Raw genomic sequence first — 17,057 nt, forward strand, 5'->3', positions numbered from 1 at the left:
GTAAGTTCCTGTTATCCCTAGTTTTTCTAATGTTTTGAACATAAAGGGATGCTATACTTTGTTGAATGCTTTTTCTGCATCTATTGAGATGATCATATGGTTCTTATCTTTAAGTCTATTGATGTGATGAATAACATTTATTGATTTCCGTATATTGAAACATCCTTGCATCCCAGGGATGAATCCTACTTGATCATTGTGCACAATTTTTTTGATGTGTTTTTGTATCCGATTCACCAGAATTTTATTGAGGATTTTTGCATCTAGGTTCATTAGAGATATTGGTCTGTAGTTTTCTTTCTTTGAGGTGTCTTTGTCTGGTTTCGGAATCAGGGTGATGTTGGCCTCATAGAATGAATTTGGAAGAGCTCCCTCTTTTTCTATTTCTTGAAATAACTTGAAAAGTATTGGTATTAATTCTTCTTTAAAGGTTTTGTAAAACTCTGCTGTATACCCATCCGGTCCTAGGCTTTTCTTGGTTGGTAGTCTTTTGATTGCTTCTTCTATTTCATCCATTGATATTGGTCTGTTCAAATTGTGTGTATTTTAAAGCAACTTATTACTCAGAATGCTTGTTTAAAATATGGAATTCCTAGATTGTATTCTAGATTTCAATTCAATAATTTCTTAATAGAGTGAGACATTTTAATGTTATTGAAGTATTCTAACATACACTTGAATTTGAAAAGCAGAAAATATAGATTCTGGAATGTTTATGAAAATGTATTGGAAAGTGTCCTGTTTGCTTCTTAATCAAGCATAACTGTAAAACTCTTAAATATAAAATGGACTACATTCTTACCTTGGGTGGTAGCAAACATGGGGTGTACATGTTAAAAGTCCACATCCTCTGTACACCTAAGCTTGTGTGGTGAAGGACCCTAGGAGAAAGAGTCTGTAGATATAAATTGTTCTCTAAATTCAGAGGAAAAATGGAAGAAAAAGAAAGCTAAGTGTCTTTGGGGACATGAAGAGCTTCCCATCACTAAATAGATGAATTGGTTGTGTCGGCTTTTCTGACTATGCTTAGAATTAGAGCTCAGAGTGAACACTGATCAGTTTTTATACATTTGAATTGTAAATACTTTATCCATACCTAGGTCATATTATTAGCCCATTTGCATTAAGATGGAAAACATTTTAGTTTGCTCAGCAATGTATTATCATTTCTATGGTTACTTTCTTTCATACAGTAAATATATATGGTTTTAACTTCACAGATGCAATATATTTAAGTAAAGTTAATTAAATAGATTAAAATATCAATTTTAAAATAAGATTTCTAACAGAAGTATTAAAGAGTCACAACATATGCATCTACATAGATGTGTTAACTCACAGGAGCGCTATTCTAGACTTTGTAGAAGTCTCTCCATTTATGTATGATCTAAGTATATGCCTATCATTGGGGAAATATATCTAGTAGTAGATTTGCAAAGTTTTATCATAATACATGCAAAATACCTTGTGTTATACCTAGCAGTATAGTTCAATCATCTCAAACAAAAATCAGTGGAAGAAAAATCAATAAAAATATTACAAAGTGCTTTAAATTACAGATTATTCATAGAGAATTAAGGAAAACATTTAAGGCCTCCTACACAATAGGCTTATAGGAATTTCTCATCCATGCTATTCCAGTTTTGCTGATACAAAATTTCAGATTAACCAGACTTAAATATCCTATTTGATATGTCATTCACAAATTGTTAGGAAAGTCCCCCATCCAAAAGAATATATGCTTGCTTCTAATGCTAGTAATAAAAACATTATGAAAGTATAATTTATTTCATCAAATCTTTTAAATATCATTTTTTACATTAACAAGTGGCATTGTATGCTGGATGTTCTGAGTCAGATCTGGATACCATGTGTTGTGACTAAGTACCTACACAATTCATTCTTTTAGTGACACTGGTGTCTTGCCCTATGTCAACAAATCAGCTTAGAAATATTTCAATAAAAATACAGAAGGGTGGCAGTGTTTCGGGGTCCATTACTTTTCTCTCTAGACAAAGTTCTAATCACAAATTCATGTTCAATTTATCAATATGTTGTTTCTCATTACACTTCTCCCCACAAAAAACATTAGTGTTTATTGGCATTCTGTGTTTTCTTATTTTTTATTTATCCTTTATGAATGATTAATATTAGTCATATGATTATTGGGAGAACCAAAATAGTGGTTTCTGATTTCAAAAAGCTTGAAATTATAATCTTAGTTCTGTCTCAAGTTTACTGAGTAACTAAGTAATGAAAAGTCCTTAGATTTAACTTTCTGGTGTGTGAAATTAGTATAATAAAAGTACCTGTTTGAAAATAATAAATATATATGAGCTCTATAAACTCTAACAAATATTAAAAATTTGAAATTGATATTTTATTCTTGCCTAAAAAAGAGATAGTGTTATTTGAAAGACAACTGTCATAATGGTGTTGACAGAATAAAAGGAGTTCTCTTTACTTCTTTGATCCAACCAGAGTGATCACTTAAACCCATGGTAGAATCAGTTGGTTCAGGTCACAGAGGCCAAGACCCAAATCTAGAGAATCATGTTGCACAATCCACAGGACAAAGAGTTTAACAGAAAAGTGTGTCAGAGCAATGAAAAAGTCAAGCATCAGAGGGAATTTAAAAAAAAAAAATAATAATAAGGGTCAGGGTCAGGTATAAAGTGAAAGGAGAGTCCAAAGGGCCTTTGCTTCAGATCTTTTCAAACAGACATATGCTCCAATGTTATGACCCCAGCACAGAAAAAGACAAAGCTAGCATGGACTCTATTGAAGCCTTGGGCAAAAAATGTTGAATCCATACGCAAACTATCTATTGATTTACCAGGCAATATCATTTTGACAGTAGAGGCCCATGTTAGATAGATAGATGGGGAAGAGGAGTAGTGAGGGAGCAATAAAAGCAACTCAACAAAGAGTATGATTAAAATTAAACTCAAATGCAAAAGTGGAGGAAGCTAGAAATTCTAATAATAGCATATTACTTGAAAAAGGAATTGTGTCTTTTTAAAGGTTAAGATTAAATATCACTATACAGCTTAAAAAAATCCTTGAAAGGATAGATCATATGCTAAAGTTTGCATATTGGCCAGGATTTGAATATATAGTTTCGTCTGGCATCAAACCATGTATTCCTGAAGCTTATGTCATACTATCTGAGATAGCTATAAAATGTTCTCAGTTGATGGGCACCAGTATTAGTTTTTACCGACTTTTAATGCTCTCAAAATATAAGTAAATATAGAATATATAACTAAATATGTGGTAACTTAATCACATAGTTCATTCACATGAAACATACATATGAATAAGTACAAACAATCAAGATGTGTTATACAAAGTGTTAAATAATGTTATGCACTTCTCTAGGAATAAAGAGGAAAAATCCATATTAAAATAAACTTAACAATCAATACTATGAGCACCACAAAAATGTGAAGAAGCAGCATTGACTTAAAATGTCAAATTCTGCTTTGATTACAGCTATAGTCTGTAATTATAGAATTCCAACCTAGATTATTTTATACCAATTAAATTCATCATCACACATAGGTTAATAGACATTAAGCAAGTCTTTTCTGAAGGAAGGGCACACAGGCAAACACAATAATCATTACAGATAATAAAACTCCTAAAGGTTGCAGTGAGGTTTAGAAATCCCCAATCAAATTAAGCTGTCTATTCTCAAGATGTGTACATTACTAGTCCAATTATCTTAAACACATACCCATTTCTAGAATACACACTCTTAAAACTAAAATAACATCTGAAAGTCTTTATCTCTCAGAAATTTAATTTGCTACCACTTTCACCTCCTGAGAATCTGAACATTTCCTTGTTTCCTTTTGACAGTAATTTGATGTTTTATTTAAATAAAGCTCTAAGTAGCTAGAGATAAAATTGGAATTTTGTATTTAAATTTAAAATGACTTTAATGGGAAAAATTAGCTAAAGTGGATGTGTGGTGAAACATAGAAAACTCACCATTCCAATGCAGTGCAAATTAATATATTCATATACACAACTATAGCAGTGTGCAAACACACACACACAAACACAGTTGGCCATTTCCTATATTGTTTTCTTTCCCACTGACTATGTTTTCTAAAGATGAATTAACCTTTCTGTGTATGGACTACATGAGCTGTTACAAAAGCACTGACAGAATTAACTGGCTTCTTACAACTTAACTTGAGAAAAATGTTCATCTCCTTGCCTTTGGCTTAGTCATCATGGGGCGTGGGCGACCCTCCCTGTCTGCCTCACAGAAGCGGAGGCATTGCCTTGCGCTTCTGTCTCCCAGGGCAGATACTGTTCTTGGAGTAAGTCATCCACAAAGAATGTGACCCTGGGCAAGGGGCTGGGAGCTGACTATAAATTTGTGCTTCTGCTGTGTCGGCCTGCTACTCAGGGAGAGTTTCCTTATACTATGATGATAATTGAGGAAAGGACTGGCCAAAATGTCATGGTCTCTTAAAAATTATTTATGTATCAAAATTTATTTTCTTCACTTCTTGATAACACTTCATAAAGAAAACTATGTTCTTTACTTACAAGTACGCTGTGGTATTACTTTTCATTTCCATTAACTGCACACACAAACAACAGTTTAGTTTATAGAATTGTTGAAATATTAGAGCTTGAAGAAAACCTAGAGTTTACTTTTTTTTTTTTTCAATTTTATAGATGGGATAACTTAAGTCCAGAGAATTTAAACGTTTTTTTCTGAACACCTGAAGCCATCTAGAGGTAGGGAAAGCCCTGGAAATCTGGTGGGCAATACCTAGGACTCTTTGCATATAGTACCTCCTGTCATGTGCTAATGGACATATAGAATATTATGGTTGAAGTAATTATGATGTTCATTTGATGGAATTTCTTATTTTGCAGGTAAGAAAATGAGTGCACACCTCCCTCCACTTCCAATTGCCTAAAGTAACAGAGAAGTTGTCTAAAATAATAGTGCTAGATGTGGACTAGAAAATGCATGTTTTTTGCTACTCGCTCAGCATTAGCTAATCATTGTTTAGTATGGCACTTTGTTCACACATTAACAAAAACTCAGTCACACCTATGTTTATTCTTTCATTTTTCCCCCCATACTATACCTTTTCTCTGCCTCAAATCATTAGTTGAATATTATATAGAGAACCATATTCATGATCACTTAAAAATAATATAAAAATGTCTCTGCCTTAATACAATTAATTATTGCTTATAATCAATCTGATGCTATTCTTCTTGGTTTTGCAGCAGCTTTCTTCTTTGTGAATATTTAAAACATCAGGTTTCTATCTGTGTCTCCTTTATCCCCTGAAGCTTATAGTTCAGTACATCCATCTCATAGAATGAAAAGGAAAAATGGATAGGGTATTCCTGTCTTAAAAGTTTTTATCTCGGGGCTGGGATGTGGCTCAAGCGGTAGCGCGCTCGCCTGGCGTGCGTGCGGCTCGGGTTCGATCCTCAGCACCACATACAAACAAAGATGTTGTGTCCGCCGATAACTAAAGAAATAAAAATATTGAAATTCTAAAAAAAAAAAAAAAAGTTTTTATCTCCTAAATAGTGCACAAATACTGGGTTGCATTGAGACAGACTAGTCAAATAGCCTCTACAGGTGGAATGAGGCTAGACAGCACTTTCCTATAGCAACACTTCATGGTAAGTGGAAAAATCACATATTTTAGTAGATAATTAGCTATCTCTACTGCAAGACTGCAAAAGCAAAGGGATTCAATAGTTCTGAGTTTTGACTTCACCTATGAATGGATCATTTCCAAAACTACTTCTTACTAGACGCATAGCAGACGTTGGATTCATACAGGTTTCTAATGTTATAACACATTTTCTAAACAAATTCTAGTTTCTCTGGCTTTTGTTTAGCTATGATGAGAACATGCATGAAATGAAATTCATTATTTTACATTTAAAATATTTAGTTTCTGCTGATAACTAGAAACTTATATGATGGACCCTTTATCATTATAACCGTACATGGCAGTATACCACAGACAACTGTTAAGTTAGGCTAGTTCTCATACAGACTCATGAAGTACATAGATTTATGTTTTCAACTATGATACAATAAAAAAGACTCCTGTAACTAATAAATATAGAACATGATTTTGTATGTTTCCCCAACCCAAAGGGTGAATGGCCATCATGGTGGGTATCCTTTTTATTAACATCATAGAAATGGTAGAACTGGACAGATTTTGTTTATTTCCACATATCTGTGTTGCACCAGGGCCAGGCTGATCAATCATCAGTAGCAATAGAGTTTGCATCAATCAAATGGTTGTAGAAAATAGAAAAGGCAGGGAGATAGAAATAGGAAAGACATAACTTTCCTATGTGCATATATGAATATACCACAGTGAATCTCAATACCGTGTACATCCATAAGATTGGGATCGTAATTAGAATAAGATATATTTTGTGTTTGTATAAATATATTAAAATAGATTCTACTGTCATGTAAAACTAAAAAAATAAAAAGAACAAATAAATATAAAAGAAAATATCAATTTAAAGAGGTTCTTGTACTCTTTACTAATGGCTGGGTGAGTTGTAAAAGCTTGGTGTGCATGAAATGCAATATTACAGATAGGAGCATGACAAGATATCATCCTAACATTACTGTTGGGGAAAAAATAATACTTCAAAAAGAGTCCTCATGATTTTATGTTAAAGAGATGCATAGTCTTATGAGAAAATTTTTATTCTAGTCCATGAAATAGAGAAATGTTTTCAAAGTTTATTTTATTATATTCCAAAAGTATAATAAAGACAGAATGATCAATAAAAACTCAAAGAAATGTAATATTTACATATACTAGAGAAAAAATAAATATTTATTAACTTTTCTAGATTTGAAGTGAACTTTTCTAGATTTGTCTTCTTCTTGTCAGATGATCTATCATAAGGAGGATTTAGCTATTTTTCATGAAGTCAGGCTCTCTTATTGCAAGTTAACACAGAATTTCTAACTATCTGATGACTGATATGGTTTGCATGATATGGTTTGCATATGAGATGTCCCTCAAAACTTCTGTTTAATGCAGGTATGATCAGCGGTGAAATGATGTTGTGAGAGTTGTAACCTAATTAGTCCATTCTAGTTTAAATGGATTAACTAGGTGACAAGTGTAGGCAGGTGGGGCATGGCTGGAAGATCTGGGTCACTGTGGGTGTGCCTTTGGGCTATACTTGTGCAGGTGGCTCTTCCCTCACCTTGCTTTGTTTCTCTGCTTCCTGGACACCTTGAGGTGAAAACTTTCCAAGGTAGTCACCATTCAACCCTGAAGTCCTGTTTCACTTCCAGTTCAAAGTGATAGAGCCTGCCAACCGTGAACTGAACCGTCTAAGACAGAAAGCCCCAAATAAACTTTTCCTCCTTTAAATTGCTCTTGCTGGGTATTTTCGTCACAGAGACATAAAACTGATTAACATAATGACACAAACTCTTAAACCAATTTAAAGGAATGAAGTGGTATAGAATGAAGCTACTGGTTTTGAACGTGTCTGAGATTATAAAAAATATTAAGATAATAATCCCAGCAACATGGGAGGCTGAGGAGGGAAGACTGGAAGTTCAAGGCCAGCCTCAGTAATAAGTGAGGCCCAAGTGGGATCCTGTCTCAAAATAAAAAATAAAAATCTAGCTCAGTGGTAAAGCACCCTTGGGTTCAATGCCCAGTAACCCCTGCACAAAAAAAATAAAAAATAAAAAATAAAAATAAAATAAAATAAGACATCAGTAGTTAGTAATTATCCTCCTATTCAGTAATCACTATATATTTCAAATTAATCTTTTTAATCATACAAAGTAAATATAGAAATAGATGTGGTAAATCTAACTTATTGTGTTTCCAATTGAACTAGCTAGATACAATCATACTTTTCTACAAATTGGAATTTTTCATGCTAGAAATGAGGATATAGTATTTTTATCCCTTTGCTTTCAATACAATGGCAGAAGGGGGATATTGATTTTCTAAATGGTTCACCGTGTATCTAAAGCTCAAATTAATACATCTCACAATTTTTTGGACAGAGAAAAAGTTTTTTGCTTTATTATTTACCCTGAAATTTCTTATTTTTAAATATCAAATTAAAAAGATTTGCTTTGTACTTAATTTTGAAGTTTTTCAAGGCTTAACTCACTCAAGGTAGAATGTGGAGAATTCCAGAATGTTTTTTTCAGTTGCCTATTTGGTTAATTATAAATAAGAGATGAGATGTGTACTCAGCTAGCAAGACTATTAAGGCCTTGATATACTATTTTTATGTAAAGGAAATAAATGAATTTTGTTCTCTGAGCCAGGAAAAACATAGAATTAGTGAATATTTGTTAAAAGAATGGATAAAAGTTTTAAAAAGATGATTTTGAGGAAAATAAAAAAAATAAAATCACTTGTAGTCCTCAATATACAATGATATTTTAATTCATACTAAACAAGCCCCCCCCCACCTCTTGTCTCTTTTTCTGTGTGTGTGTGCAATTTCCTAAAATATAAAAAAATATGCTTATGTATACTGACATGTAGTAGGTTTTCACTCAAAAATATATAATCAATTCCTTATAAATTTGTATTTTAAATCATTTTAAAAATCTATATGATATGCAATTTTATGGATATAATTATTCAGTGTGGTATTGTTAGACATTAGACAATTTTTAGCTATATAACAGTAGTTTTATTATTGTAGCTAAGTTTTTTTAAAAAATATATTTATTTATTTTTAGTTGTAGTTGAGCACAATATCTTTATTTTATTTATTTATTTTTATGTGGTGCTGAGGAACGAACCCAGGGCCTCACACGTGCTGGGCCAGCACCCCACAACTGAGCCTCAACTCCAGCCATATTGTAGCTAAGTTTATGTTCAAATTTTACTGGGAAGTTTTCCTTAAGAAAAATTCTTAAAATTGATGGTTCCAAGGAAATATTATAGCTTTAAAGATTTTTGGCAACTATTTCTTACCTGAACCTGATCATTTATATATGACCTTTTTGCTGTAGATTTTTATATGTGGAAGGAGATACATCCAAGAGGCTCAAAATAATTTGCAAGGATGCCTAGGTACTAAAGGTATTGTAATTTCCCACTCTATTCATTTCTGATTTGTTTGAATATCTTAAATGCATTTCCAAAAAAATCATAAAATAATAATAAGAAAATAATTTTCTAACTAGCTAATCATAGATTTTTATGCCATCTATGTAAGGAAGTATTTTAATTTATATACATAATACCATATACACTATATAGTACATATATATATTCTTCTTATACACATATACTACTGTATAGACTAAAATAGTATATATATAATATTATAAATATTATATATATATTTCTAGAATACATCCTAGATATTCTAATCTACATGTTATAATTTAAGAAATTGGAGATGTGTTATCTTTCACTAAAAAGGATCATCTAACTGTCTTATAATGTCTATAATCATTGAGTCAAATAAATCCAGCAAACCAGGTAGCTTCTAAATGCCTATCCTCTATGGAAACATTTTGAATGCCCTGTTTCATTTAGATAAATACAAAAGAGTCATGTCCTTTTCTTCTCACCACAAGATCCACATACTTATCCAAGAAGATTTTGTTCAGCTTCATTTTGAGTAGTTTGTATCAAGAAAACAATGTTTGTTTCCTTTTCCAAATACAAAATTTTATATTGGTTATGCTTTTAAAAACCACAAAATCTGTGTAATTTCTTTTTGAGAATCACCAATCTTGATTTTTCAGTGGAAAACAGATCAAGCTATGTTCTCAGGATTTGTAGTCCTTCCTCTTCTCTTTTGCTCTCTCTAAACAATTCAGCTCTACAGCCTTGAGGTGGCACAGAACACAGAACACAAGGTATGTGCTCTCTGGAACATGCAGCCTGGTGAGGGATGTTAAGAACTCAAGTGGAATGAGAAAGTCATCCTGGTGGAATAAACGGGGTGACCTTGTGTGAAACACAAAGTCCAAGCAGAGGCTGTGAGCATCCTTGTGGAGGAAGAGTTTGCCACTGGGTTTTAGAGCACAAATAGGGTCAGGATATCTGGATGTGATGGTGAATGAGTATGAGACATCAAACTGAATGCAATGTCCAGGGTATTTACCCTAGTGCAGTAAGTAGTTGTTTATGCAGGAGAGAGGCAACAGTCTTAATGAGGATTGGCTACAAATAGGACATGAGTCACGAAAGTTGAATTTAATGAAGGTTGAATCTAAGTTTCTTTTTAAAAATTTTTATTTATATATTTTTATTTTGAAATTTTTATTTGTTCTAATTAGTTATACATGATGCAGAATGTATATCAATTCATTCTACACAAATGGGGCACAACTTTTCTTCTCTCTGGTTATACATGATGCAGAGTTGTCCACATGTGCAGTCATACATATACCTAGGGTAATGTTGTTCATTTCATTCCACCATCTTTCCTATCCCCATGTTCCCTCTTCTTCTCTCCCTCCCTTCAGTTATTGATTGTTTCCTTTGCTGAGAAAGAGCTTTTTAGTTTGAATCCATCCCATTTATTAATTCTTGATTTTACTTCTTGTGCTTTAGGAGTCTGGTTAAGGAAGTCAGGACCTAATCTGAGATGATGAAGATTTGGGCCTACTTTTTCTTTTATTAGATTCAGGGTCTCTGGTCTAATTCCTAGGTCCTTGATTCACTTTGAGTTGAGCTGTGTACATGGTGAGAGACAGTGGTTTAATTTCATTTTGCTGCATATGGATTTCTAATTTTCCCAGCACCATTTGTTGAAGAGGCTATCTTTTCAACAGTGTATGTTTTCAGCACCTTTGTCTAGTATGAGATAACTGTAATTATTTATGTGGGTTTGTCTCTGGGTCTTCTATTTTGTACCATTGGCCTACATGTCTATTTTGGTGCCAATACCATGCCATTTTTGTTACTATTTCTCTGGTCTGGTATTATGATGCTTCCTATTTCACTCTTCTAATTTTTCCAAATGAATTTCATAATTACCTTTTCTATTTCTATGAGGCATGCCCTATCTCACCACTCTTATTCAATATAGTCCTTGATACTCTAGCCAGAGAAATTAGATAGACAAAAGAAATTAAAGGAATACAAAAATCAAAAGAAGAACTGAAACTATCACTGTTCACTGACGACATGATTCTTTACTTGGAGATTTCAAAAAAATTTCTAGAATTAATAAATGAATTCAGAAAAATAGCAGAATATAAAATCAACACCCATAAATCAAATGCATTTCTATACATCAGTGATAAACCATCAGAAAGAGAAATTAGGAAACTACCCCATTCACAATAGCCTCAAAAAAAGTAAAATACTTGGGAATCAATCTAACAAAAGAGGTGAAAGACTTATACAAAGATAACTACAGAACACTAAAGAAAGACACTGAAGAAGGAAGATCTTACAAGATGTAAAGATCTCCCATGTTCTTGGGTAGGAAGAATTAATATTGTTAAAAATGGCCTTACTACCAAAAGCATTATATATAAAGACTAAATGAATCCAAGTTTCTAATTGTCAGGGAGGGAATTTGCAAATGTGGAAAGGGAGAAGACTAGAACACACCCTGTGGTATGACTAGAAGTGTAATATAAACTCATGGATTTCAATAACTATAATAAGGAAATGAATTTCAATGTGATATGTAATATGTATAAATATAAATGTAATTATAGATATAAATGAACATAAATATAAAAATATGAGTGTAATTAATAAGAGTGTGTATCTTTATTTGTTCACTGTATTCTCAGAGGTGAGTCCTTGGAGTAGTAAGCTAGACTCTATCTTCTATATTATTGGAAATCGAAGTCTGAGAAGGACTGTTTTAGACTTGTCCTTCCCTTGTTCTGGGTAATTCTTGTGCTCCTTTGATACTGGGAGCTTTCTTTCATGCTCTACTTGCACCTGTTTCTGTCAGAGCCTTAGTCACCCTGCTTCTGTCCAGTTGCTTCTGAGTCCATACCACTGTGCTCCTATCTTAATGGCAAGAGCTGTGTCTTTTCCTTTCACTTGTTTTCTTATACAGGTGAATGTAGAATGGACAGGCATTGGAGCTTTTTCAACAGATACTTGAATGAGTATGAAAGAAAGAGCAATGAACACTGGAGGTGAGAGAAGACAAGCTCTGATGTGTATGAAATTTTGGTTCATAACTTAATGCCATAGCTTGTAGGTTGTGAGAACTTGGACACATTTCCTAATTTCCTTGAGTCTGAATTTCCCCCTCTGTAAATCTCAATAATAATAACTCATTCCATTTTGTCTACAATGAATGATTTTTATTTTCAGTGTGGTAGGGAAGTAAGTATAACATGCAGAAATACATGAAATTTACATGTAAAGGGCTAAATGTTAGATAAATGAACATTTGATTCCTATCCTGCATGGTTACTGGAATAATAACTTGATTATTGATAGTGAGTGAATATGTTGATTGACTCTAGACCCAAGAAGTCAGTAATTTATCCTTTCTACTATCAGCTTTATTTTCAATTATTTTTTGTTTTGAAAATATTCTTCACTTCTTAGTCTTTATAAATACAATTTTAATGGAAGTGTGAGAGTTTTTCTAAGATGACAAATGCTGAAGCGGGAGTTAAGTGGGAAATATTTTGCTTTTTTACCTCTAAAACTTTAAAATTATGTGTGCTATGAGTACACATTATGTTTTGAACTATTTTTGAAAGAATTTCTACAACTGATAGGATTAATAAGTATAAAAAGGCAGAAGTCATGAGTATCATAAAGCCCATTCTATTCATTGACTTATTTAGACTTAGCACACAATTCAGTTATTAAAGACACTAATAGCTACATTTGTTTTTTAGGATTTTATTTACATTTTACCTGAAAGATAAAATCATGAAGTTATCATGAGAATTGTAAAATTTTAAAAACTGAAAAATGTGAGAGCAGAGTGCTCTTGAAGGCACAGAAAAGCACCAGCAATTGATACACTTATACTAACATGAAAATAATTTCTTCATATGCACAAAGTCTTGGATTATACCAGAGCATGCCATATCAGCATATGTTAAGTTGGCATGCATTTACAAACAAGCAAAAATAGGTTCTATGGTTTCATATTATAAACATCTTTTTCTTGAGAAAGATAACTATATTATCTGGAAAGTTTTTTGTATCATACACATACAGTAAATATATCGTAGGATAACAAATATTGTACAAAGAACTATCAGCTTCTACATTGTACTAATTTTGATTAGAAAGCTGGAACAAGTTTTTCTAAATTTTATTTGTTATTTCTCTTTTAGAAATTCAGCACTAAACTACCAACATTCTTGTTTAGTTCCTTCCAATCAAATTCCCATATTTTTCTACAAATGCATTGTTAATATGCTTCCTTATAGCATTAAGCCTGTTTAAATTCCAGGGCTTTCATATGTTTTATTCACTGTCTCTTCTGTAAATATTCTTTCCCAACTTGAATTTATATGACAGTTTATTAAACAAAAAGCTGCATTTATTTTTCCCTGTTTGAGAGGACTCACGACCTTGGTTTTAAATCGCAACTTCATGTTGTAGGTGAAAATTGTAATAATTTGGAATTTTTCAACTTCAATCCAGAGACAATGCAGTATCCATATTTATATATTGTTCACATTCTTATTAAATGGAACATTTATTGCATACTTGGTAGCTTATTTTTCTTTACTTAAATATAGAATTAAACTATAAATGATAGAGAAAAGTTTCCTTTGACTTTGTGGTTGTGGAAGAAACCCAGATAACATATTTGTAGATTTTGTGGTAACAAAAAGGATTTTGAATTCAGTTTGCTATTAGTGAGTAGTTACATTGAAGAGAAAGACAGTTTTCTAGTTTCAAAAATGAAAACCTAGGATGGGGACTTTTCTTTCTTTCTTTCTTTCTTTTTTTTATTTTTTTTATTTTTTGCATAAGAAAAATCTTTGTGCCATAAGCCAAAGATTTGCATCAAAATAATTAGTATTTTTCTTTAAAGTGAAGTAACACATTCTCCTTTATGGTATAGAAACATTATAGATTATAGGACAGATGTTTTCAAAGTGCATGCCCTGTAGTCCTTTATTGAGTTCATATACTGGAATTTATGGAACTGTAAAAATTTATCTATATATCAGTGAATAACTGATGGCAAATGAAAAAGCCTTTTGGTTCCTAATAAGGCATGTGCATTAAGTACAATGACCTTTATGCACTTTCAAATAAAAATAAAATGGAATTGTAAAAGCAATAATTGAGTTCCTTTCCTACAGTTTATTTTTTTTTTTTTGAAAAATGATATTGAGTTAATTGACTCCTTTTATGCTTTGTATTTATATATTTTGCCAGAAAGTATTTATCCTGCTGGAAAGTATTTCTCTAAAAATTATAAATGTACTGTCTCTGAAGTATAAGGATTAGGGCTAAAAATGTTGAACATAGTCCAAACACATCTCTTTCCTTTGAACCATAGTAAATCTATATGATGTTATAGTGTCAATGTTTCTGTCTCCCCAAAATTCACATACTGAAATCTAATTTCAATTTTTGTTTGTTTGTTTGTTTGTTGGGAGTGCGGCCACTGGGAGTAAGGCATAAAGGCCCTCATAAATGATTCCAGAGCACTACCTTCTCCTTTCACAGGGCAAGAACACAGTGGGGAGGCACCATCTGTGAGCCAGGAAATAGGCCGTATCTAGACATCCAACGCTGGCGCATTGATCTTGGACTTTCCAGACTTCAGAACTGTTAGAAATAAATTTATATTGTTTACAAGCTGCCCAGTCAATGTAATTTTGTTAGAGCAGCATGAATAGACATGATACATTTAATTTGAAAACATATAAACCTACATGTAATAAATGAAATTTTTTATTTTATTTATTCTTATTTGTTATATATGATAGCAGAATGTGATTCAATTTGTAGTACCCATAGAGAGCACAATTTTTCATGACTCTGGTTGTACACAAAGGAGAGTTACACCGGTTGTGTCTTCATGCATGTACTTAGGGTAATGAGGTCCATCTCATTCCACCTTCTTTCCTCATCCCATACCCCCTCCTCTCTCTTCTCTCCCCTTTGCCCTATCTAAAGTTGTCTATTCCTCCTATTCTCCCCACCCCCCACCCCCATTATGAATCAGCATTCTTATGTCAGATAAAACATTCAGCATTTGATTTTTTTGGGATTTGCTTACTAAAGGTTTTTTGTTTTATTTGTTTGTTTGTTTAGTGGTGCTGGGAATGAACCCAGTGCCTTATGCATGTAGGCAAACACTCTACCAACTGAGCTATATACCTAGCCCTATATGAATATATTTAATGTTTATAAAAACTTGCACTTCTTTAGTGAAAACTAAATATATAAATTTTTAAAAATTCTATTCCTATTTATCATCTCATTTTGAAATTTCCAATAATTCATTAATCATTGGTGCAATCTCTCTCAGAGTCTTTGTATAGTAGTACTAAAGTCTTTCATTGTTTGTGAGCAATGTATTTTTCCAGGGAAAATCATATTAATGTTAACATGGGTAATAATTCTGTGAATAAAATAATATATAAAATAAAATATTATAAAATAAAAATTGTCATTGAGTCCATCAATTTTCTTCTTGCTATCAAGACAAAATTAACCTAGTTTCTAATATTTGTTATTGTGTTATATGGTGTTGGCATAGGTACAAAGTATACTGTATTTTTATAAACCTTATAAAGAAAAGTAACATATTTTCACTTAAAACTGTGATTTATGTACCTTTGAGTTTTTACATGTTTGTCATATAGAGAGGGGCATGTATCTAGTTCAGTGGTGGACTGCTTACCTGGCATTATCAAAGCTGTGGATTCAAACCATAGCACTAATAATAATAATAATAAGAATAATAATAATAATAGTAGTGCATGTGTTTGTCATATTGACAAATATTTGGGGATTTTCTTCTCTCAGTTTTCTTATGAAACAACTGTTCACATGATGGGAACATGAATTCTTCATTCTAAAAAGGAACAATTAAATAATTTCAAAATTGCCAGATAAAAATAGGGTAAAAAACACAATCATTGTTATTTTTCTACATTATATGCCAATTTTTCTTGAGGACTTAATTTTCAAATGTTTACCATCAACTAAAAACAGTATGACTTTTTTCAACCAATGGAACAATCTAGGGATACATAGGGAAAGAGAGAAAAAGAGGTAAGACTTCAAAAATCTACTGGTACACAGTGGTCTATTGTCTATTCCAGTGTTAGACCTGGAAATATCATCAGATAACATGTGTTGATGCCTTCCAGCCTACAGAGTTTAAATGCTGTTCCTTTTTCATGTAACCTCTAGATTCTATCCTTTCTATAATTTCCTGAACTTAGGGAAATTCTTTTTCAAAAGGGCTTAGAAATTGCACCTCTATATTTCTTATTTCTTTTGTCAACTTTAAAACTTCCATCTTGTGATTCCATTTTTTTGTTCATAAAAGTGATGGAAGTATTATGGGAAGGTAAAGAGAGAGGAAACCATACAAACTTAGTAATTCATTGTTCTAGGGCAAGAAGGAAACAACATAAAGCCAATTTAAGGTCTTGTGATCTATTTGTTTACAATTCCAAAGAACAATGAAGTCATCCAGTTTATACAATGCCTTACCTAATGCAGAATATGGCCACCATATGCCCTATAAAATTTCCATAATGTGAAAGAGAAATCCCTAGACACTGTTTCTGTGTTTACTTCCTAAGTAAAATAAAATCTATTTAGCAACTTTACTTTTCAAACTGTATTTCTTATTTCCATTTTATTTATTTCCTTACCCAAGAAATATTTACCATGAGAAAGGTAAGATGCTCAGTTATTAAATGGATCCTTTCTTTGCATAGTAAAAAGAAAACATATGTCACCATATTTTAGAAATTTTGAAATTATACATAAGCTTTCAGAAGTAAAACTACTTTAAAAAACTGAAACATTATTTTGTGAGACAATCCTCTTGTATTAGAAAGATTTTTTTCATTTCACTCTCGGGGTGCTTCA

Source organism: Marmota marmota, unplaced genomic scaffold (genome assembly GCF_001458135.2).
Source record: "Marmota marmota marmota unplaced genomic scaffold, marMar, whole genome shotgun sequence".
Classification (NCBI taxonomy): Eukaryota; Metazoa; Chordata; class Mammalia; order Rodentia; family Sciuridae; genus Marmota; species Marmota marmota.